Genomic DNA, 24418 nt, shown 5'->3' on the forward strand with positions numbered 1-24418 from the left:
GAGATTACAACCTTTGATACTTTTAACTTTCTGCATAACTCCCTGAACTCCTGCTGCAGGACCTCATCCCCATTCCTGCCCATGTCATTAGTAACAATATGTACCACGACCTCTGCCAGTTTGACCTCCCCCTTCATGATGCTCGCTACCCGTTCTCAGACATCCTGAACCCTGGCACCAGGGAGGCAACATACCACCCTGGAGTCTCCTTCACGTCCACAGAAGTGCCTATATCTTCCCCTGACTATAGTGACCCTATGACTGTTGCTCTTCTGCGCTTTGATCCTCCTTGCTGCACACCAGAGCCAGCCGTGGTGCCATTGATCTTTCCCCTGATAGGCTATTCCCCCCGACAGTATCCAAAGTGGTATTCCTGATTGAGACGGTGACCACTACAGGGGATCACTGCACTGACTGGCTGCCCATTCTGGTGGTCACTCATTTCTCTGCCTGCACCTTGGGTATGGCCACATTTATATAACGGCTATCTCGCTTTGGTGAGAAAGTCTGCACCGAAAAACTTACACCACAGCTCCAAAAATTCTACTTTACAACACTTGACGCATTGCCGTGAATGTAACAAAACATCAATTGCTTCTCCGCGTTATTTTAATGGATGTGACATTCCCCACCGGTACTGCCAGCCCGGGCAATGATTTCCAGTCCCGCATCACGATTTGGTGAAATATGCCACCTCGTTAGTGAACCTTCACCTGAGCTGCATCTGATCCTCTCCCTCCATCTTAATCAATCGTGCATATCTCAAGCACGTCTCCCCTCAGCCTTCTCTGCTCAAAAGTCAATTCGAAACTACCAATGACCTCTTCTTAACACAAATGCTCCATGCCAGTTAACATCCTGGCGAATGACCTCTGTACTTTCATCAGTGCAATTCAATCCTTACTTTGATCCGACTTTTGTTTCAAATGGTGTCTGATCTCCAACAGAAATAAATGATTGAGGCAAACAAAAGGAGTACTTTGCTTTCGTTTTGGAGAAGGCAACTTCATTGCGGGTGATTGTGATTTATTATCTACGTTTTACTTTGTTTAATATTCAATTATTTACATGCCCGGTGATACACCTCCCTGGAGGCTCCCAGCTTTGTGCCGAGCTATCGACTCAATTCCTGCCCATGGTTGCGAATTGCGATGAAGTCAGTTTGTTAGCAAATAAATTGTATTATTGGTCCGGATGTGAAGTCAAAAGTACACATGAACAACATCAACTGATGGTGCATTTCCATGCCCTTGAACATGACCACTGTAACATTGTCTTACCGTGTCGGTTGTGGAAACAAATACCCATACCCACAACTGTCACAGCGCCATCTGGACTGGGGTTGTGGATTCTAACTCCCACACAGTTTCGGCAATCCAAATCTGTCATTATGTCGCAGAAAAAGACATCTCCCATCGAACATACTCCGTTTCCCTCCCCCCTAAAAATCGAGAAACCTACCCTCCCCCTCCCGCCCAAGCTACACTACTCATCGCTTCGACATGAGGCGGAACGGTGGCAGAGTCCTTCGCAATGTTGGCTTCACAGCTCCATGAACCGTGTGCGATTGCGGTTATGGTGACTATCTGATGTTTGCATGTTATCACTGTGTCTGCCTGAATTTCCTCTGTGTTCTGTGGGTTCTATCCACAACCTACAGATGCGCCGGTTAGGTGGACTGGCCAAGCTAAATTGATCCTTCATATCGACAAATATGGAAGTTAGACTGATTACTCAAGAGAAATGCACAGGTTTAGCTTATGGACGTGCGTGAGCGGGGATGAGGGTATTGTGTGCAGAGTACTGTTTCGGTGGGTCGGTGCAGACCGGACGGGCCGAACTGCCTCCTTATGCACTGTGGATATTCCATAGAACTCTAAAAACATACATATAACTCGTATTTCAATCTTGTGTGTTTTCCAAATTGGAATGTTTTGAAATTTGTGTACTGGCTCCAGTTGCCTGAGTCTCACCTTTGATTTGCATTTCTCAATTACCTTCACGTCTTTCCAGTATAATTGTACATTACGGGTATTCTAACATATTCTTTGCTGGCCATACTGTTGAGCACATGATCTGATGTCTTTCATGTGTATCAAAAACAAAGTTGTCGATGGACTCCTCCTGTGAAGAGTTGTACGTTTATTTATCTGACAGAAAGCATAAATTGCAGTTTTATTAAATTGTATAAGAAATCCTGCAATTCTTCACCAGGCAGACGGATCTCAAGTATTACTGCATATGCACCAGCGGTAATTATACGCTGCGTGAACATGTGTAACATGGTGATATCTTCTCATCATCATATGCCTCGATTTTTCTGCTCTTGGTGCTGTCTGAGGAGGAATTGTACAAATTATAAGTTCTTCATTACGCCTGGAATTATTGCGCTGCCTCCCATTCATTTTACCTATTAAACAATTCATCGAACGAATTAATCGGTTGCCCTCTCAGCGTGGTATGTGTCATACGAATTCCTTTTGCCTGTACACAGTTTCTTGTTCAATTAATGTGCAATTTAGCATGGTCAATCCACCTACCCTGCAGGACTTTGTGTTGTGGTGGTGAGACCCACGCAGACACGGGGAGAATATGCAAACCCCACACAATGCCCCATTGCCAGAATGAACCAAGGTCCTCAGCTCCGTGAGACAGCAGTGCTAACCACTGAGCCACCTTCCTGCCCTATTCTAACCTGTTGATGTGACTTTCTGGCTCTACTCACATGGAGAATTCAAAGGAATGTGAATTCAACATGCAATTTATTCCAAATGGTGGTTGCAATCGCACGAATTAATGGATCACCTCTCTTTCAGACCAATATCTCAAGAGGAAACCTGAGCAACGGGCAATTGTAATTTGCTCACTACCATTATGGGCGACATACCCAGTAAATCCTTTATTTCTGGAGGTTGGCTTGGTTAATGTTTTATCGGGAAAGGCAATAACGTTTTCCAAGGAGCAATTTCTTCAAAGATTTTTTATTATGTCCCTTCCACAGAAAAGACAGAGATGTTGCTCACCAAGGCTTGGATGTGAACAAATGTCATTCCTGACAACAATTTGCACATGGCTATCCAAAATACATTACTTTTTTATTCAGTTCAACTTTGACTACACTAAAGGACAAACAGGCAGTCATTTTCGTAAATCCATTCCACTTGAGACGAATCAAATCGGTGTTCCCACTTTACATCACAAATCCCTTTGGCTTCTGAAGTCTCTTGATCGTCGATACATATTTGCCTCTATCCGGGCAACATTTACTCTTTACTGATGGTACTTTTGCTGCTGTTTCCTGATTCTATCAGATTTTGGGACAGTCTCTGCTTGCCCTGCCTCGGCTCAGCGAATTTAATGTTACCAAGAAATTCAGAGCTCTTGTTCATTCAGCCTCAACCTATGCCGATGGAGTCTTCATCTGTTTTCTTTTAAAACTACGGCTATTCTGCACACACTATCTCAACTTCGCCTTGGTATTTTTGGTTTCAATTTGTGCCATATCTCTCACCATACTGAAGCCCTAAATTGATGGTGTCATTATGCGGCTTTGTCATTGATTACAACGCATTCGTTGGTTAAGTGTCCTTCTTAAAAATGCTCAATTTCTTTCTTAATTCAAGAATCATGTATCAAAATTAAAAGTTGCATTCTATATGTAAATTATCGAGCATGTATGGATTTGACCACATTGATGCTATATATGAACAGGTATTTTCCAAAACATTAATGAAGTAGCATGTTTCTCACACCCAGACGAAACATTGAAGGAAAAGGAGAACGGTACTTTATGAATTTGACTTGGGCGTACACTGAGTGAAAATGTAGTTGACCATGGCACACACTGGCAAAATATGCAGCTGCTATATATTATATAAAGTGTCACAGAATTCATCTCGCCACTCCTTCTTCTGTTCGATCGTAACATATGTAATATAACCTCATGCGCTTGCTGAAAACAGATTACCATTTTTGTCCTTGCTTTAGCAAACATATCATATATAAAATTATCTGTTAAGGGCTGGTTTAGCACACTGGGCTAAATCGCTGGCTTCTAAAGCAGACCAATTAGGCCAGCAGCACGGTTCAATTCCCGTACCAGCCTCCCCGAACAGGCGCCGGAATGTGGCGATTAGGGGCTTTTCACTGTAACTTCATTGAAGCCTACTTGTGACAATAAGCGATTTTCATTTCATTTCATTTCATTTCATTCATTCCTAAAATCACACTAGTTGCATAAACAGATAATGCCCGTTAAGAATTGGGGAAACATAAGATTTTACAAAAGTAAATCTGTGAGCTTAATGGAGGCAGATGACTGGTGAAATGAAAATATATAAATTCGCCTGTCAGTGGAGAGCACAGTTTTGATATGTAACAGTGGGCACCCGAGATGTGGAGAGTTACGCAAAATCAAGCGTACTTGCCATAAAAGTTCTCCTCGGTATGAAGTGAATAAAGCAAAAACAAGCAGCATAATTCTAGAATACTACACGAGGAAGAGAGATAAGGCAGCCACTTTCAGAACTGCAGCAGTTTTCAGATCTTCCGGAAGAATCAGCCATTTTCCCAATCTGATGAACTTGAATACTAATTACAAGACAATGGCCAGGTCGCGGCATCTACGTGTTTATAGTGTTACTCAACTCTGGATGTTCAATGTAACGTTATGTGTTGTAATAATCAATATACTTAAAAGTGCATTCGCGTCCTTCTTGTGTGTGCATTTGTCATTATTTTCAGTTGATGTACATTCTGTATTGAGTGTTCACACAACGACTGGACTGTTTCCTGACTTGGTTCTAAATCGTTCCCACCATTATACGAAACAAACACACACACATCACTGCGCAGCGGTGTTCCAGGTTATCCTTCTGGATTTTGGATACCCACACCTTAAAGTCCAGCGTGGCTCCGATCAAATTACAGGCTCTTGGCGGGGAATTTTCAAAAAAGATTTTTGGGGGTGTGGAGTATTTGTCATTTTTTCAACGAAACGAGATAGAGGAAAGAGTGGAATCAAGTGCGCAGCTCTGTGAAACAAATTAAAGTGACTGAAAAATTGCCCTAGCATTGTCCAGTATTGGTCTGGGAGTGGAATACAAATCTTGGAAAGTTTCAACAGTGTACCTCAAACTTAAAATATGCAATTGGTGAATATATTGCAAGTATGGTTAATAAAATTACTTAAGAAAGTTGATGTCATTGAGGATATAACCACGCACTTTAATGTTCAAGAATTGTCAGCCAGACTAAGTATTTCTAAACGTGAAGAAATTGAATTCAGTGAAATTCTGTTACAATTAAAAATAATAAAACATTTTCAAAGGAAAAACAAAACGACAAAGAGAAAGACAAATAAACGAAAATTCTTGCACTTGAATTGTAGAAGTGAGCAATGATAGGCAGGGAAAAGGAGAGAGAAATAAAATATCGACATCAAAAGTGGCCAGTTCGAAAAGAGCGACCAGAGCAGGTGGATGAGGACATTATTCTATTTATGAAGCTAGTGGATACATATTTCGTTTGTTGTTGGATCATCCAAAATTGAGGAAAAGGGAACGTCCGTTGAGACTTTTCTTTTATTTCATTCAGAACATAGCCAGACAAATTGAATGGTCACCAATTATTTGGACAAATTTCTTACCCAATAAGCTTGTGGATAGGTTAGGGAATCTATTTGAGTTTGTCAGAGGAATGCTCTGGGTTGTTTGATACGGTGAAGAAAGCTAAAGAGGCCGGGATTCTCGGGCCATTCGCAGATCGCGGAATTTTCTGTTCCCGCCGGCATTGCAGGGGTGCCCCGCTGTTTTACTGTCGCCATGGGGTGTTTTTTATTTGGGGCGGCACTGCAGTGTATCTGGCCGGGAAAATACAATCCCACCGGCCAGAGTTCCAAAATCCCATTTACAAACAAAGCGAATGGGGGCGGCATGTGGCGCAGCCGGTTGCACTGGGACTGCAGCGCTGAGGATCCGGATTCGAATCATCCCGGCCCTGGGTCACTGTCTGCGTGGAGTTTGCACAATCTCCCCATGTCTGCGTGGGTTTCACCCCCACAACTCAAAGATGTGTTGGTTAGGTGGATTGGCCGCACTTAATTGCCCTTTAACTGGAAAAAGAAAAAATAATTGGCTACTCTATATTTACTTAAAAAACGACAAGCAAAGTGAATATAAAAACAAACCACGAGCGATTCGCGAGTAAAACATTTCTGTCATCGCTATCAACAGGAGCGTGGCGGACTCGCAAGAGACAATCCAGTCCAGTGAATCCATTAGCGTTTGAGAGTTTCAATGCTTTCAAATGGAAGTAAATAGTCTGGACAGGTTGATATTTAATTTCAAACGGATCAGCTAGGTAATTTTGATTTTTGAGTGTGAGCGTTGAGATACCAGAAACCTATGAGGCTATTAGAGATGCACTTCTGTTGGAAGAATTTGCACACCCATCACCTAAAGTGATAAGAACTCATGTGGATCAGGAAAGCGTTAGCACTGCAGAGAAAGCCACGGAGATACACTTGGAATACTGTGTGCAGTTCTGGTCACCCTATTATAGAAAGGATATTATTAAACTAGAAAGAGTGCAGAAAAGATTTACTAGGATGTTGCCGGGACTTGATGGTTTGAGTTATAAGGAGAGGCTGGATAGATTGGGACTTTTTTCCCTGGAGCGCAGGAGGCTTAGGGGTGATCTTATAGAGGTCTATAAAATAATGAGGGGCATAGATAAGGTAGATAGTCAACATCTTTTCCCAAAGGTAGGGGAGTCTAAAACTAGAGGGCATAGTTTTAAGGTGAGAGGGGAGAGATTCAGAAGGGCCCAGAGGGGCAATTTCTTCACTCAGAGGGTAGTGAGTGTCTGGAATGGGCTGCCAGAGGTAGTAGTAGAAGCGGGTACAATTGTGTCTTTCAAAAAGCATTTAGATGGTTACATGGGTAAGATGGGTATAGAGGGTTATGGGCCAAGTGCGGGCAACTGGGACTAGCTTAATGGTAAAAACTGGGCGGCATGGACTGGTTGGGCCGAAGGGCCTGTTTCCATGCTGTAAACTTCTATGATTCTATGATTCTATGAGATTCCCGATGAACGAATTGGTTCAATGAGCAAACATTTTTTTCTCACACTTTTAAATCTGAGAAACATAAAAGTATGAAGATGTGCAAGAGATCGGAAATAAATAGATAGTGGTCGACAACTCCAACAATTCTGCAGAAGGACTGCGAGATATAAGGAAAGTCAGGAGCTCTCATTGGGCCACACCAACAAATTGTGCAGGATTGCAAAGGTAAACAAAGTCAGCAAATACTGGAAATCTCAACAGGTCTTACAGAATATGTGGAGACATAAGGGAGCTAACGTTTCGTGTCTGGATGACAATTTGGCAAAGCTGGAAATCCGTTTGAATTTATAGATCTTAAGAAATAAACTACTAAATCCGCTATTGGAGGACAAGAACAGCCAGTAAGGCTGATATGTAAAAAAGACCACACAATAGGTTCGAAAGTGTCCACAAATTATCCAGGGGCAGAGTGACCAACAGGTGGTGGATGCGTTTATGATTTTTTTCATGGTGGAAATGTATTTCCATGTATTCAAAATAGAATGGATTACTATTTTTAAATGATAAGAGATGTAGGAACGAGTGATTCCCTGTTGTTCTTGATTGTGGATATGTGTTATCCAGACGGAAATGGCCACCAGCATTGATTGCGCAACAAGAAACATTGTTTTGGTGTAAATATAAGTAAAGTAGATAAGTGGTTGTAGGAGTAGCAGAAGCATTTCAAAATGCAGATATTCAATTCATTTCAGAGAATTATGAAGATTGACCAACCCAAATACTGATACCTACTGTGGTTGCCCATCAGAAGAAACTGCAGTTGCATAAATATTGCAAGGAGCCTAGAGATGGAATATTCTCCTACTCTGCCATAATGATTCTATGATTGAATGACCATTCATCCGGTACCTGGAAGTGCTGTGATGAAAACAAATTGCGTTTTTGTCTTTATCTAGAATTATCCAAATGCCAAGAAGCTTTAAATGATTCAGGTAAGGATCGTGAAATATACCTGTACTATTTTCCAGGAGTAATTTTTGAAACAGGCTTCTTAAGTGCAATTGGTCTCAAAAAATACAGTATGGTTTCTACATCTTTCACGGCTGTGCATCCAAAAATATTAACCTATGTTACTGCACGCCACATCAGGATTGGAAAAATAGAAGATTCGTAAAATGGGACGTTCATAAACAAAATCATCCGATATTAGCATTTGCAGATGTAATTACATATTCACGAACGTAACCAAATATTCCCTAATTTTGCACGTTCTGCCTACGTAGGCGTAGAAGAAAGTGTGAGAAATTGTGATACAGTTATAGAGTCATCCAGTACAGATGCGATCATTTGAACAGTAGTGTATGCACCATACTGACTGCAAGAAACCCTGCACTAATCCATCCCAATTTCCACCATTTGGAACCAATCCAGAAATGTTACTGACATTACAGTTTGTCACGTATGCACATTTTCACGGTTGGGCGGTTTACCACATCTGACACCATCCCATGCAGTGCATTTCAGACGCTCATCAATCTCTGGTTGCCATTCTCATCCTTTACACCCACTCTAAAACGTCTAAATCACATCGGAGAATTATGGCCTTGGTTATTAACTATTAAACTAAGAAGAACAGCTGATTCCTAACCACCATTCTCTAATCTAATGAGTACCCTGCAATCCTGTCAAAGCTTTCTTCGTTGCTCAAATACTCCATTTCAGGCTAACAACTGGTAATTGGGCTCTGCGCCATCTCCAGTGCAATTGTACCGTTGCTTTAACTTCCGTTTTGTGTCCAATTTGTCTGAAATCTACCAGGTTAAATCGTTGAGGCCAAAAACGAGGAAAGACCTCGCTATGTTTTTCCAGGAAGGCAAATTTGTTCCGGGCAGTTGTGATGTATTACCGCCAGTTGGCACGTTCAACATGCACAGAATAATAATCCTTTTATTGTCACAAATAGGCTTATATGAACACTGCAATGAAGTTACTGCGAAAAGCGCCACATTCCGGCGCCGGTTGAGGTACACAGAGGGAGAATTCAGATTTTTCGGCTGGTCCGGGAACTGAAAGCGCGCTGCTGGCTTTTTTCTGTATAACAAACAAGCTGTCCATCCTACTGAGCTAATTGCGTCCGCGAGTGCACTGTTTATTGGTCTTGACATGACCTCATAAAAGGTTGCGCACCTTCACTTAAATCATCTACTTTCAAGTCGATGAAAACTCCAACTTTCACCTTGGTTTGCCCTGTGTGTTACGGAAAAAATAATTCAGGTCTTCGACTGTCATTGCGACATCTTACCTGGCATTGATATTTCTCATGATCACTAACGTCTGGCAATCCCACTCTGCGTTTCTGTTGTGGGCAATGGCATTACCATTCATAGAATCATAGAGTTTACAGTGCAGAACGCGGCCATTCGGCCCATAGAGACTGCACTGGCCCTTGGAAAGAGCACCCTGCATAAACCTACACCTCCACCCTATCCCCGTAACCCAACCTAACCTTTTGGTGACTAAGGGCAATATAGCATGGCCAATCCACCTGACCTGCACTTCTTTGGACAGTGGGAGCAAACCCACGCAGATGCGGGGATAAAGGGCAAATTACACACAGGCAGTCACCCGATGCCGGATTTCAACATAGGGCCCTGGAGGTGTGAAGCATCAATGCTAACCACTGTGCCTCCCTGCCGCCCCTTCATCCCCAATCCAATGTCCACCACCTACAATCCAGGGCCCACCGCCGCCAATCCAGAGTGCATCATACCCAATCCAGTGCCCACGTCCACACCCAATGCTCATCATCCCCAATCCAATATCCACCATTCCCAAACCAGTGCCCATCATCCCTACCCAAGGTTCATCATCCCCAATTCAGCTTTGCTGAATTTTAAATTGTTCCCAATCCTCGAGTTTGTTGTTTTTTCTTGCTAATGTCAATTAAGAGAGACAGAGACCTGGGACAAACTTTCCAGAGTCTGCACCCTTCCTGGATTCACTCCCTTTCACTTCAGTTGCTGCAACTCAACAACTGAATGTCAGAATGAGAATAGAAATGGAAAGGGGGAGAAAATAAATTGTTTTACTCACAGATGTTGAAGACAGGAAGATGTTTCAGTCTCTTTGCAACTCAATCTTTAGTTTCACAAAGCCAGCGCTCTGATTGGCTGCAGAACATGAGTCTTTCCGGAACTCCAGCTCTTCTCATTGATCAACAGCTCAGAAGGAAGCTCGGGGGTGGGGACACCTGAACATACCCATCTACCCCATTTCCTTGGCCATGCGCAGACCCGGGTCGCGCGCCCACGCGGAGAATAGAGCGCCTTCGCCAGCGCCGGGTATTGTTGGAGATGGAACCGCCATTACTCAGACCGACCCAGTCTCTAAATTCCTGGGACTGGGATGACAAATGTGGTACTTGCACACTGATACAAAGTACATGTGGGTCGCCACTGGATTTGATCGTGACGCCCCCTGAACAAAACAATTTTTAACTTCAGGTGTAGAGCGGCACGGAGCACAGTGGTTAGCACTGTTGCTTGACAGAGCAGGGGACCAAGGTTCGATTCCCGGCTTGGGTCACTGTGTGGATTCTATACGTTCTCATCATGCCTGCGTGGGTTTCCTTCTGATCCTCCGGTTTCTTCCCACAAGTCCCGAACGATGTGCTGTTTGGTGAATTGGCCATTCTGCCTTCTCGGTTAGTGTACCCGAACAGGTGGCGGAGAGTGACGACTAGGGGATTTTCACAGTATGGTCATTGCAGTGTTCATATACGCCTAGTTGTCACACTAATACATATTATTATTAATAAAGATTTAGATACCTGTGTGACATATTGGGGAGGGCAATAGGTTCGTGTGAAACTGAACCCGAGAGTCAGCACCTTTAGGGGAGAAGAATTGGGGGGAGGCAAAACGAGGATATTAGCGTGAATGAGTGTTGAAATCAATAGGGAGTAGAGAGTGTTGGGGAACAGAGATTTCTAACATTGAGCGAGAGAGTGCTATCTTCTGGTACATCATCATGATGTTGTACAACTTCAGCTAAACATTTTTGAAACTTTGTTTTACTGTGTTACTGGAAAATCCTAGTGATTTTTTATTTCATTAAATGCGCTTTATAGTTGCAATTTGTGGTTTTATTAAAGGCTATGACTTGAACTCCTCCACCAACCCCCAACACCAAGATCCAGAGCAGGAACAACCTGGTTAACCCACTCATTCACAATGCCCAGCCGAGCAATTCGCCTGTTCTCAGGTTCCATTGTGATTCTGTCCCTGCACCCTGAGCTGAGGTGTGAATAAAGCACTTTGACTTCAGATTTGTACTCTGAGATGTTACACTTATCAGGACATGATGACTCGACCGAGTTACTTCTCTTTTGAAAAGCAATTTTAAATGGATAATAGAGGGAATCAGGTAGGTGTTAACGTGTTTGATTTGTACTTCTGTTTAAGTTGGGCGGTTGCGAAACCCGAGACACTACACTTGTAGTGTCTCCCACCCTTCCACCTCCTCTAACCTAAAGAGGTGAGTGAATATTAGGTAAGCTCTCTCTTTTCTTTTTCTTTCTACCGCAAGTTATAGCTTGAGATTTTCGGAGGGAGCAGTAGCCAGCGGTCTGTCGGTAAGGTAGGTTTACCCTTTAAAACCTTACCTTGCAGGAGAAGCGGCCTTCAGATTTTCGGCGGGAGCAGTGGCCAGGGGTCTGTCGGGAAGGTAAGTAGCTGGGAGAAATTTAACTCTTCGTGGATTGATAAGTATTGTGGTTGGTAAGTAAAATCCTTATTCCTTTCACTTATTCATTACTTGATATTGTAATCAGTTAAGGTAAAGTGTAAAAATGTCAGGAGATCCCTGACCCGTGTTCTGCTCCTCGGGAAACAGGTATACCGATTTGGATACTTTTGGGGGAGATGACTCACCAGGGGAAGGCAGTAGTAGCCAGGCTCATGGCACCGTGGCTGGCTCTGCTGCACCGAAGGACGGGAAAAAACCGGCAGGGCTATAGTCATAGGGGATTCAATCGTAACGGGAGTAGACAGGCGTTTCTGTGGTCGAAAACGAGACTCCGGAATGGTATCTTGTCTCCCGGGTTCACGGGCCAGGGATGTCGTAGATTTGCTGCACGACATACTGAAGGGGGAGGGTTAACAGCCAGTTGTCGTGGTGCATAGAGGCACCAACGATATAGGTAAAAAACGGGATGAGGTCCTTCAATCAGAATTTAGGGAGCTAGGAGATAAGTTAAAAAGTAGGACCTCAAAGGTAGTAATCTCAGGATTGCTGCCAGAGCCACTAAACAGTCAGAGTAGAAATTCAAGAATAGTCAGAATGAATACGTGGCTTGAGAGATGGCGCAGGAGGGAGGGGTTCAGATTTTTGGGACATTGGAACCGGTTCCGGGGGCGGTGGGACCATTGCAAATCGGATGGTCTTCACCTGGGCAGAACTGGAACCATTGTCCTAGGGGGTGCTTTTGCTAACACTTTTGGGGAGGTTTTCAACTAATGTGGCAGGGGGATGGGAACCAGATTAGGAGGTTAGAGGTCAGTAAAGAGGCAGCAACGAAAGCCAGTAATGTACTAGATAATAAACACAATGTGACTAAGAGGAAGAGTAGAGAGGGAAGAGCTGATGAACGCAAAGGGACAGGTGGTCTGAGGTGCATTTGTTTCATTGTGCGAAGTGTATCAGGTAAGGCAGATCAACTCAAGGGTTGGATTAGCACCTGGGAATATCATGTTATTGGTATTACGGAGACTTGGTTGAGGGAAGGGTAAGACTGGCAACTAAATACCGCAGGGGATAGATGCTTCAGGAGGGATAGAGAGGGAGGTAAAAGGGGTGGAGGAGTTGCATTACTGGTCAGAGATGATATCACAGCTATGGTTAAGGAGGGTACGAGGGAGGATTCGAGCACTGAGGCAATATGGGTTGAACTAAGAAATAGGAAGGGTGCACTAACATTGTTGGGACTTTACTACAGGCCTCCCAAAAGCGAGCGTGAAGTAGAGGTACAAATATGTAGACAGATTATAGAAAAATGTGGGAGCAATAGGGTGGTCGTGATGGGAGATTTTAACTTCCCCAACATTGAATGGGACTCATGTAGCGTTGGAGGAGTAGATGGAGCAGAATTTGTAAGGAGTATCCAGGAGAGTCTTTTACAGCAGTATGTAAATAGTCCCACTCGGGAAGGGGCCATACTGGACCTGGTATTGGGGAATGATCCCGGCCAGGTGGTTAAAGTTTCAGTCGGAGATTACTTTGGGAATACCGATCACAATTTCGTATGTTTTAGAATACTCAAGGACAAAGGCGAGAGTGGTCCTAAAGAAAGAGTGCTAAATTGGGGAAAGGCCAAATATAACAAAATTCGGCATGACGTAGGGAGTGAGGATTGGGTGCAGCTCTCTTAAGCTAAATCCATACTTGAAATGTGGGAGTATTTTAAGGAAAGGTTGATTAGAGTGCAGGAAAGACATGTCCCTGTGAAAATGAGGGATAGAAACGGCATGATTAGGGAACCATGGTTGGCTGATGGAATTGTGAGACTTACTAAGATTAAAAAGGAAGCATACACAGGATTTAGGCGACTTAAATCTGATGAAGCTTTGGAGGAATATCGGGGAAGTAGGACAAATCTCAAACGCGCAATAAAGAGGGCTAAAAGGGGTCATGAAATATCTTTGGCTAACAAGATTAAGGAAAATCCCAAAGCCTTTTATTCGTATCTCAGGAGCAAGAGGGTAACTAGAGAAAGGATTGGCCCACTCAAAGACAAAAGAGGGAATTTATGCGTGGAGTCAGAGGAAATGGGTGAGATTCTTAATGAGTACTTTGAATCGGTACTCACCAAGGAGAGGGACATGATGGATGTTGAGGCTAAGGATGGATGTTTAAATACTCTAGGTCAAGTCGGCATAAGGAAGGGGGAAGCTTTGGGTATTCTAGAAGGCATTAGGGTGGACAGGTCCCCAGGTCCAGATGGGATCTATCCCAGGTTACTGAGGGAAGCGAAGGAAGAAATAGCTGGGGCCTTAACAGATAACTTTGCAGCATCCTTGAGCACGGGTGATGTCCCGGAGGGCTGGAGATTTGAGAATTGTGTCCCTTTGTTTAAGAAGGGTAGCAGCGATAATCCAGGGAATGGTAGACCTGTGAGCTTGACGTCAGTGGTAGGCAAACTGTTGGAGAAGATACTGAGGGATAGGATATATTCACATTTGGAATAAAATAGACTTATCAGTGATAGGCAGCATGGTTTTGTGTAGGGAAGGTCATGTCTTACAAACCTAATAGAATTATTTGAGGATGTGACAACGTTAATTGATGATGGAAGGGCTGTAGATGTCAAATACATGGACTTCTGAAAGGCGTTTGATAAAGTTTCCCGTGGCAGGTTGATAGAAAAGTTAAGTCGTATGGGGTTCCGGATGTAATAGCTGGATGGATTAAGAACTGGCTGGGCAACAAGAGACAGAGAGTAGTGGTGGAACGGAGTGTCCCAAATGGAGAAAGGTGACGTGTGGTGTTCCACAGGGATCCGTGCTCGGACCACAGTTGTTTCTGATATACATAAATGATCTGGACGAAGGATAGGTGGTTTGATTAGCAAGTTTGCAGATGATACGAAGATTGGTGGCGTTGTAGATAGCGAGGAGGACTGTCAGAGAATACAGCAAAATATAAATAGATTGAAGAGTTAGGCAGAGAAACGGCAGATGGCGTTCAATCCAGGCAAATGCGAGGTGATGCATTTTGGAAGATCTAATTCAAGAGCGTACTATACGGTCAATTGAAGAGTCCTGGGGAAAATTGGTGTACAGAGGGATATGGGAGTACAGGTCCATTGTACCCTGAAGGTGGCAATGCCGGTCGATAGAGTGGTCAAGAAGGCATACAGCATGCTTGCCTTCATCGGACGGGGTATTGAGTACAAGAGTCGGCAGGTCATGTTACAGTTGTATAGGACTTTGGTTAGGCCACATTTGGAATACTGCGTGCAGTTCTAGTCGCCACATTACCAGAAGGATATGGATGCTTTAGAGAGGGTGCAGAGGAGGTTCACCAGGATGTTGCCTGGTATGGAGGGTGCTAGCTATGAAGAAAGGTTGAGTAGGTTAGGATTGTTTTCGTTGGAAAGACGGAGGTTGAGGGGGGATCTGATTGAGGTCTACAAAATTATATGGGAGGTATGGACAAGGTGGATAGCAACACGCTTTTCCCAAGAGTGGGGGTGTCAATTACAAGGGGTCACGATTTGAAGGTGAGAGGGGGGAATCTTAAGGGAGATGTGCGTGGAAAGTGTATTACGCAGAGGGTGGTGGGTGCCTGGAACGCTTTGCCAGCGGAGGTGGTAGAGGCGGGCACAATAGCATAATTTAAGATGCATCTGGACAGATATCTGAACGGGTGGGTAGCAAAGGGAAGTAGATCCTTGGAAAATAGGTGGCAGGTTTAAATAAAGGATCTGGATCGGCGCAGGCTGGACGGGCGGAAGGGTCTGTTCCTGTGCTGTAATTTTCTTTGTTCTTTGTCTTTGACATTATGAGACGTTTTTATAAACACGGAGAGTATTTCCATTTATAACGGGAGAGGAAAACGACAATGAAAGATAAATGCAACATGGAATTCAGGAGTAACTTATTTTCCACAGAGTGATGGGAATATGGACTTTACAACAGAGGGAGTGACGGAAGGGAATTATGTCAATACATGTATGGGCAAGCTGGATAAACGCATGAGGCATAAACTAACAGATATCATAGAATTGATAGGAATCCATGGAAGGTGGATCAAGTGAACTGCAAACTCTGGCAGTGATTGGCTGGGCTGAACGGCCTGTTTCTTTGTTGCATATTCAATGTTATTTCGCCTGGTATTGCCTTTAATACCTCCACGATCCATGCCGGATTAAAGAAACACAGTTTCCTCGCAGAAGAACATTTCAGTTCATTGTTTCCAGCTATTGTCCAATCAATGCTTCTTGTGATCCAGCTGCCCGAAAAGAGGAGACAAGACATACAATTGAACGACAACCGTTCCGTGTGGTTTGTTCCAATATAACTTTAAATAGCAGAGTTTTTGCATGATTTAAATCTACTGGATTCCAGTCCTTTCTTGAAACAATTATTATATGACTGCCCAGATTCAAATCAGATAGCCTGTTTCATTCAGGTCAATCCAGCAGTTTGTAGAGCACAATGGCAGCAGCATGTATACCATCTACACGATGCTCTGCAGCAATTTACCAAACTCTTTTGACAGCACCTTTTAAAACATTTAAACTCTCTGTGGCTCATGGTCTATGCTTATGAAAAACCCTTCAGCTCAAGATCGGTGTTTACGCAAACACCTTCAGCACAAGATGGGCATTTATACAAGCCACTTCAGCTCAAGATGTGTATTCATACAAACCCCTTCAGTACAAGGCCTGTGTGGACACAAGCCTCTTTATTTCAGAGACTTTCCAGACCCTGGTCTCCTTTACCTCCGTGTCAGCTTGCTGACCCCGTCCTGCTGCATTCTGGGCAGGTTTTAACTTCGCAATTTCGGGATCTTTAGCCACTATCCTCAGTTTCTCGCTATTTACAAATTTATAAGTGTGTGCAGCTTCAACATGAACATTCCCACCCAAACATGAGCATGGTTTATATTATAAAAAAAAGGAAATGCCATATCTTCAGAAAAAGTATTTAATTGGTTGAGGGGAATGGAATCTTGATTTATGCAGGTTCTTCACACACGATGTCGAGCATAGACCCAGGCGATGCAGTCACTATCATTTAACCACAAACCTCCTCCCACTTTTCTTCATCAAACCCCAGCGTTCTTCCTCATATGTTTATCCAGCTTCCTCCGACATACATCTATCCGTTTCCCCTGAACCACTCTGTGTAGGGGCGAGATCCACATTCCCACCACTCGTTGGGTGAAGAAAGCCATTTTCTGAACTTTCTCATTATCCATTATAAATTGTTGCCCAGTTTCGCTTGGATCTTACAGTCTGCCCGCATCCCTCAACAACGAAAAACACTCCACTTCACCCCCTCGCCCACCTTCTATGCCACTTTCGTATTTGGATGGAGTTGGATGTGTTTTATTGTCACGTGCACCGAGGTACAGTAAAAAGTATAATTCTGCGTACAGTCCAGACAGATTATCCCTCCATGGAAAAAATAATACATGCAAAAATATACAATCTAAATATATAAGCACTTGCAACGGGTGAGCAAACAGAGCGGAGTACTACTCAGTGGAGAAGATAGAATCATAGAATCCCTGCAGTGGACCAGGACGCCGTGCGGCCCATCGAGTCTGGACCGAGCCTCCGAATGTGCACACTACCGAAGCCCATTCTCCTGTACTATCTCCATAATCCCCCTAATCGTTGACCACTTTGGGGCAATTTAGCATTGAAAATCCACATAACCTGCACATCTTTTGATTCCGGGAGGAAACCGGGGCAACAAACGGACACCGTTTCTGACATGAGGATAATGGACAAACTCCACACAGACAGTCGCCCATGGTCAATATTGAACCATTAACAGCACTGTTAATCATTTTCCGACAATGTCACCCTATTTTTCCATGACGTTTACAGGCATCCAGTGGAGCCATCTCCGAAGTTCCTCACATAAATCAGATCACTTGCCTTGAATGTTCCTTTAGTCTTCACAGAGCAGTAATTTATTTTGTAGTTCACTTGTTTGCACTCCACCTTCCACACCAGCTGTGGGAATAGAAGTTTGACTCCCGTGTGAGGTGTTCAGGTTAGTCCATATGAAAGTCATTCAGGGGTCTGGTAACAGCGGGGAAGAAGTTGTTTTTGAACCTGTTAGTGCGTGTTCTCAGACTTTTGTATCTCCTGCCCGATGGTAGAAGTTGGAAGAGTGAAAGATACGGGTTGGATGGGTCTTTTGGCACGCTGCCCGCTTTCCAAAGGCAGCGGGAGATGTAGTCAGAATCAATGGATTGGAGGCGGGTTCGCGTGATAGACTCGGCTGCGTTCACAAACCTCTGTAGTTTCTTCCGGTCTTAGACTGAGCTGTTGCCATACCAGTTTGTGATACGGCCAGATAGGAGACTTTCGATGTTACATCTGTAACAATTGGTAAGAGTCAATGTAGCCATGCCGAATCCCGTTAGTTTCCTGAGGACATATAGGCACTGTCGCGCTTTCTTGGTCATAGCGGTGACGTGGGTGGACCAAGAGAGATTGCTGGGGAAGTACACAACTAGGAATTTGAAGCTGTCAACCAGCTCCAACACGGCACCGTTGATGTGGACAGGGGTGTGTACGATACTTTGCATCCTGATGCCAGTGATCATTTCTTTAGGTTTTCTGACATTAAGGGAGAGATTACTGTCGTTACACCACTCGACTAGGTTCTCTATCGCACTCCTCTGCTGTGACTCATCGGGATTCGAAATCCTACATACTACCTACGGCCATGTCATCAGCAATCTTGTAGATGGAATTGGAGCAAAATGTTGCCACACTCTCCAGTGTGTATAGGGAGCATAGTAGGGGGCGGATTACGCAGCCTTGTGGGGCCCCAGTATCAGGACTAAAGTGGAGATGGTGTTGCTGTTTATCTTTATTGATTGTGATTTACGGTTCCTGAGCTCGATGGGCCAATTGCAGAGTCAGTAGCCATGAGTAAGGTTTTGGCGTTTTGATATGAGTGTGGCTGCGATTATGATGTTGAAAGTGGAGTTATAGTCAATGAATAGGAGTCGGATTTAGGATTACTTGTTGTGGAGATTCTCCACGGATGAGTCCAGAGCCATTGATATGGTATCTTCTGTGGACCGGTTGTGGCGATATGCAAATTGGGTGAAGGCATTCTAGGAGTATGGAGTTGGTGTGTCTCATGACCACCCTCTTATTTCACAATGATCGATGTCAGGGCCATCAGACGGTAGTTATTGAGGCAGGTTGCCTGGTTGGGCTTTAGTACTGGAATGATGGCTGTCTTCTTGAAGCACGTGTGGAACTCGGAGCATAGTTGGGAGAGGTTGACGATGTCCACGAAGAGATCTGCCGCTTAGTCCATGCAGGATCAGAGTGCACGACCTGTCGCTTTCCGGGGATTCCCTTTAAAGAAGGCCGATTTGACTCTGGAAGCTGTGGCGGTATGTATGGGTGTTTCTGAGCCTGCTGGGGCTCTTGACAACCATTTGATGTTTTCCTGCTCGAACCGAGCACAGAATGCATTGAATTCATTGGGGAGCGGTGCACAGCTGCCAGCGATTCTAATAAGCTTTGTTTTGCAGCCCGTTCTGTTGTTTAAGTCTTTCCACCAGCTAGCTTAGTCTGTTATTACCTCTTCTCACAAACGACCTTGTGGAGGTAGTACCTGGATTTACTGAATAGGACAGATTCGCCTAACTTGAATGCCTCAGACCTGGAATTCAGTGGGGAGGTAATCTCCCGGTTGAACCAAATATTCCGGTTGAAGAACGAATGTACTACATATTTTGGAATGCAGCCTTCTATACTCTTGGTGATAAAATCTATCAAGGGCGGCATGTTCCGCAGTGGTTAGCACTGGGACTGCGACGCTGAAGAACCCGGGTTCGAATCCCAGTCCTGGGTCACGATCCGTGGGAGTTTGCACATTCTCCCCTTGTTTGCATTGGTTGCACCCGAACAACCCAAAGATGTGCAGGTTAGGGCGTTTGGCCACGCTAAATTCATCCTGAATTGGAAAAGAAAATAATTGGGTACTCTAAATTTATTTTAAAAAGACGAAGTATATCTCAGTGGCGGCATAATCGTTTCGTTCGGCCACTGAATTCTTGTGCATGGATCAGGCCAATTACAAGAATAAGTCACATAGGGGTTCTCCTGTTGTCTTGGACAAGCATTGGACCACCGTCGAAACTGGATTATACCGCTTTAATCTCTGCATCTATGCCAAGAAAAGGGACACCTTGTTTTGATCATGGACCAGGGCACTGACACGAAGCAGTCACGTCGGAGAGCTTTTGTTGCCTTGGACCAGCATTGCACCACCATCTGAACCGTATTCTCCCGCTTAAGTTTCTGAATTTATGCTGGGAAAAGGAGTACCTTCTCTTGCGGTCCGCTTTTCCGAAGTGCGGTCGCGGGATAGATCGATAAATGGCCTTGATGTTTGTGGCAGTGCTCGAGAATATTGGCGCCCCTGATGGGACAGGAGACGCCGTGCTCGAGATTTGGCGAACACCCTTGAGGGTGGCCTGTTTGAAGTTGGAGGCCACGATGATAAAGGCCTCCGGGCATTCTGTTTCACAGTTATTATTAGCAGTGTACAATTCATTAAGGCCTCCTTCATTTCCGCCTGGCTGGGATGTACATGGCTATGATAATGACCGAAGTATATACCCGTGGAAAGTAGTATGGGCGGCACTTAACAGTCAGGTATTCCAGGTCTGGGAAGTAGTAATTCACCAGGGTCGCCACGTCCAAGCAGAAGGAAGAGTTGATGAGGAGGCGAACCCCTCCACCCTTATTTTTGCCTGCAGACGTCTTACTGTTCATCTGTTGTATTGAGGAGCCGTCAGGTTATATTGCACTGTACGATGAGGCTGCTGTGAGCCTTGTCTCCATGAAAAAGAGCACACGGTGGCTTCCTACATCCTCTGAGAGGAAAGTCTATCGTTAACTGATCCAATTTGTTTTCCTTTTCTTCGTTGTTTGCCAAGTGTATCCTGGGAAGCGTAGACATGGAAACATGGAAACAGATCGCCGTGTTTCCCTTGCTTGGTCAGTCGGCGGCTGCTTCTGGATGGTCCCGGGATCTGAAGGGAGAGGTGTGACCATTTGCAAGGTCAATGTTTTTGTCTGGTGGGGTCCGGGGCTGGTCTCGATTTCAATGTCGTTTCCGGTAGGGTCCCCGGCGTGGTTTGAGACGTTTGTGCTGCGGCGGGGCGAGGGGGTGGGGGGGGGGGAAGCTGGTGGCAGATACATGATCCAATCGGGGCTCAGGGATCCGCGAGCAGGCTTCTGTATTTTAGCGCATTTCTGTACTCGCGTGGGGTCTCTGCCATTTCAGGGTATTTAGTCCGGCTTTGGATTGTAGGCTGGGTCTGCCGAGGTCAGGCTGGTCTGTGTCCAGTGTTCTCTCCGCAGGGTTTGTGGTGTAGATGTGCGCTCCTGGTATCGGGTCTTGGACTAAGCCACGTCGGGCCTCCAGGTGGGTTGTCCTACTTTTCTCCATCTGCCCATACGTCAGGACGCTCTTCGGGCCTCCCCGGTTTGGGCCGCTGGGTGGGCGTCTCTGGGTCGGGTTGAATCACGTGGTCAGGAACCATGCCGTGTTCCGGGCGGCTACATTGGGCGATCCGGGGGATGGCGTCGCCTCCCAGGTCGGACCTGGCGCTCCTCAGATGGTGTCGGGTTCTTCCCGAGGTCCGTGTCTGATTTCTGTTTCGGGCCTCATGCACTTCTAGTTCCATGCCAGGTTCGGGTTGTTGGAGGAGTCCTGCCTGATCGGGCCGGAACATTTGTGTCCGCCCACGAAAGTTGGAGAATCTTCACACCTGCAAGGGGACATACAAGAAAGGTTAGAGATAGTATGAGTTTTAGAATAAAATTTGTAATGGTTACTATTTTTATAAGAGATGTAGCAAGAGGATTTATGTGAACGAGCTCAGAGAGAGTCACCAGGTTCTCGCCAGTCTCTGTACGTTTTCTCATAATTTGGAGATGCCGGCAAGGGACTGGGTTGAGCACAGTAAGAAGTCTTACAACACCAGGTTAAAGTCCAACAAGTTTGTTTCAAATCACTGGCTTTCGGAGCACTGCTTCAGCACTTCACCTGAGGAAGGAGCAGTGCTCTGAAAACAAATGATTTGAAACAAATCTTTTTCTCATAGGCACACGCACGCTGGTCGGGTGGAACGCCCGCCCAATCCTCTATGGGCAGTTTTCGGCAGTGTCCATCTCCTGCTTTAACAACCATGGCTGGCGATCAAATAACGTGTTGATTTACAACCATTTTCAAATGACGTCATGGTGATATTACGCCCTTCTCTGTAATGACTTATGCATTGATCGCTTCGATAGGAGGTCGGCGCAATGGCTGAGTACTTCGCTCCAATATCTTCCAGTGCAGATGACATGGACATTTTCTAGCGATGGGTGACTATATGTTCTTTCAAAGTTCGAAGAGCGTTTGCCTGCATTCTCTCCGTGTGTTGTGCTGTTATCCTTCAATCTGGAGAGTTGCAGTTTTGTTGAATAGGCAATGCTAAGTTGGTCCTGGTGCCCATTAATGTTCATGTTATGTGGATAGGCCATGACCAAAGCGCGTCGTTATGTTTATATTGGATAAGAATAAGCCTATGTTGTTTAGTTCTTCGGAGGGAGTTGCAGACCGAATGGCCTCCTTCCAGACTGTCATAGATTCATAGATTTCATCGATTCTATTCGATATACATAAATATTACTGCTTTTGCAAGCTCCTGTGCTTTCCAAATCGCAGATGTTAACATGTGTGCAGTGTCTCCACTGCCTTGGCCTCAAGTGATGTTCGTTCCTAAATTGTCTCTACGTCTTTCCGTTGCTATGTACATTAAGGCTATTTTTAAAGCATACTTTTCTGTCCAAACTGTTGAGCCACGGATCCAATGGCTATTTATGTGACTCACAGTTATTTATTACTCCTGTGAAGAATTGTGCGAGTATTTATGTTACCAAAGCTGCAAAAGTCCAAATTACATGTTTTTAAAATTGCATATGAAATGCTGCAACTAACTATCGTGAGAACTAAGATAAAATATTGTTGATTGCAAACTACTGGTTATTGTATCATTATGCAGTTCAGAAAGTTCCTCTGCCGGGTAATCCCGCCTCACATATTGCTCGACGTTTCTACTCTTGGTGCTCTTCATTGTGGAATTGTACAATTTATTTTAAACCTGGAATGGTTCTAAAGCCTGTCATAATTTGTGGCTATTAAACAATTCAAAGGACAAAATAATTAGTTAATCCCTCAATGTGGAATACAAAAATATGAATTACCTTGATTATTTCTGTACTGTTCATTTGATTTTGGAGTTCCGCACACATGGAAGATTCACTGTGGAGCAAATCCAAAATGACGATTGAACTAGCATGACTTAATTGATATACTCCTGAGGTTACCCTTTTGCAGGTGAGGGATTGTTGGGATTTGCAAAGAAAGGAATTCTAAATAATGGACAATTGGTGACTAGCTCACTAACGTTGCGGGCAACAAACTCAGGCAATAGTGTATTTCTGGAGAATGGCTTGGTTCAAGTTTCACACGAGGAGGCAGAAACTCTTCCAAAGGTGAACATCTGCCTGGATTCTGACGTTCCCTGCGTCGCACAGAAAATGTTGCCGACTAAGGGTGAGATGTGAACAGATGTTATTTCTGTAATTATTTTGAATATCACTATCCAAAGTATTTTACTTGTATTTTTTTCTATTCAACTTTGACTCTACTAAACTCGTATGGTGGGGCGGGGGGGGTGGGGGTGGGGGGGTGGGGAGAGGTGCGTGGGAACCAGAGCGTAAACATAGAAGGTCTAATACCTTTAGGGGGCAGAGAGGACAAAATAATAGAACAACATCACCCTGTCTGCTCAAACGCAGTGGTTTGAAGTATATTTGTGTGAACGCCAGATGTGTAGCGGGTAAGGTCGATTACCTTAGGGTACTTATTGGTACTTAAAATTATGATGTTGTGGCTTCCAAAGTAAAGTGATTGAAGAAAGGGCCGGATTGTCAGCTGAACTTTGGAGGGCATAAATGCTTCAGGGGAGTTAGAGGGGGATGTAAAAGGGGTGGTGGAGTAGCAATACTGATTAAGGTGAATATTATAGCTGTACCGCGGGATTGCACCTCGGAGGGCTCATACAATGAGGCAACCTGGGTAGAACTCAAGAACAGGAAGGGGTCAATCACAATGTTGGAGGTTTGTGATCGGCCCCCCAACTGCCAGTGAGAGATAGAGGAGCAGATCGGTCGCGAGATTTTGAATAGGAGCAAAAGTAACAGGGTTGCTGTGGTAGGGGATTTCAATTTCCCCTATATTGACTGGGACTCACTTAGTGCTCGGGGTTTGGATGGGGCAGGGTTTTCAAGATAGATCCAGGAAGGCTTCTCGATGCACTATGCAGATAGTCCAACTAGGGAAGCCGCAGTACTGGATCTAGTATTGAGGAATGAGCATGGCACATGGTTAAGGTTTCAGCAGGGGGACACTTTCGGAGTAATAACCGCAATTCCGTACGTTTTAGAGTACTTTTGGACAAGCATGCGTGTAACACTCGCGTTAAGATGCTAAACTTCCGAAATCAAATTACGATTAATACTGGACA

General features: G+C 44.5%; 1 long non-coding RNA gene across 1 annotated transcript in view; it reads left to right on the top strand.

Moving 5' to 3' along the window:
- The first annotated feature begins 8021 nt into the window (after positions 1-8021).
- The window catches only part of LOC140387231 (uncharacterized), a 32560-nt gene continuing 16163 nt past the window's right edge, over positions 8022-24418 (top strand). Inside the window, exon 1 of the long non-coding RNA XR_011933793.1 lies at positions 8022-8058. This is a non-coding gene — a long non-coding RNA (uncharacterized lncRNA). The remainder of the gene's footprint in view (positions 8059-24418) is intronic.

This window comes from Scyliorhinus torazame, chromosome 12 (assembly GCF_047496885.1).
Source record: "Scyliorhinus torazame isolate Kashiwa2021f chromosome 12, sScyTor2.1, whole genome shotgun sequence".
NCBI lineage: Eukaryota > Metazoa > Chordata > Chondrichthyes > Carcharhiniformes > Scyliorhinidae > Scyliorhinus > Scyliorhinus torazame.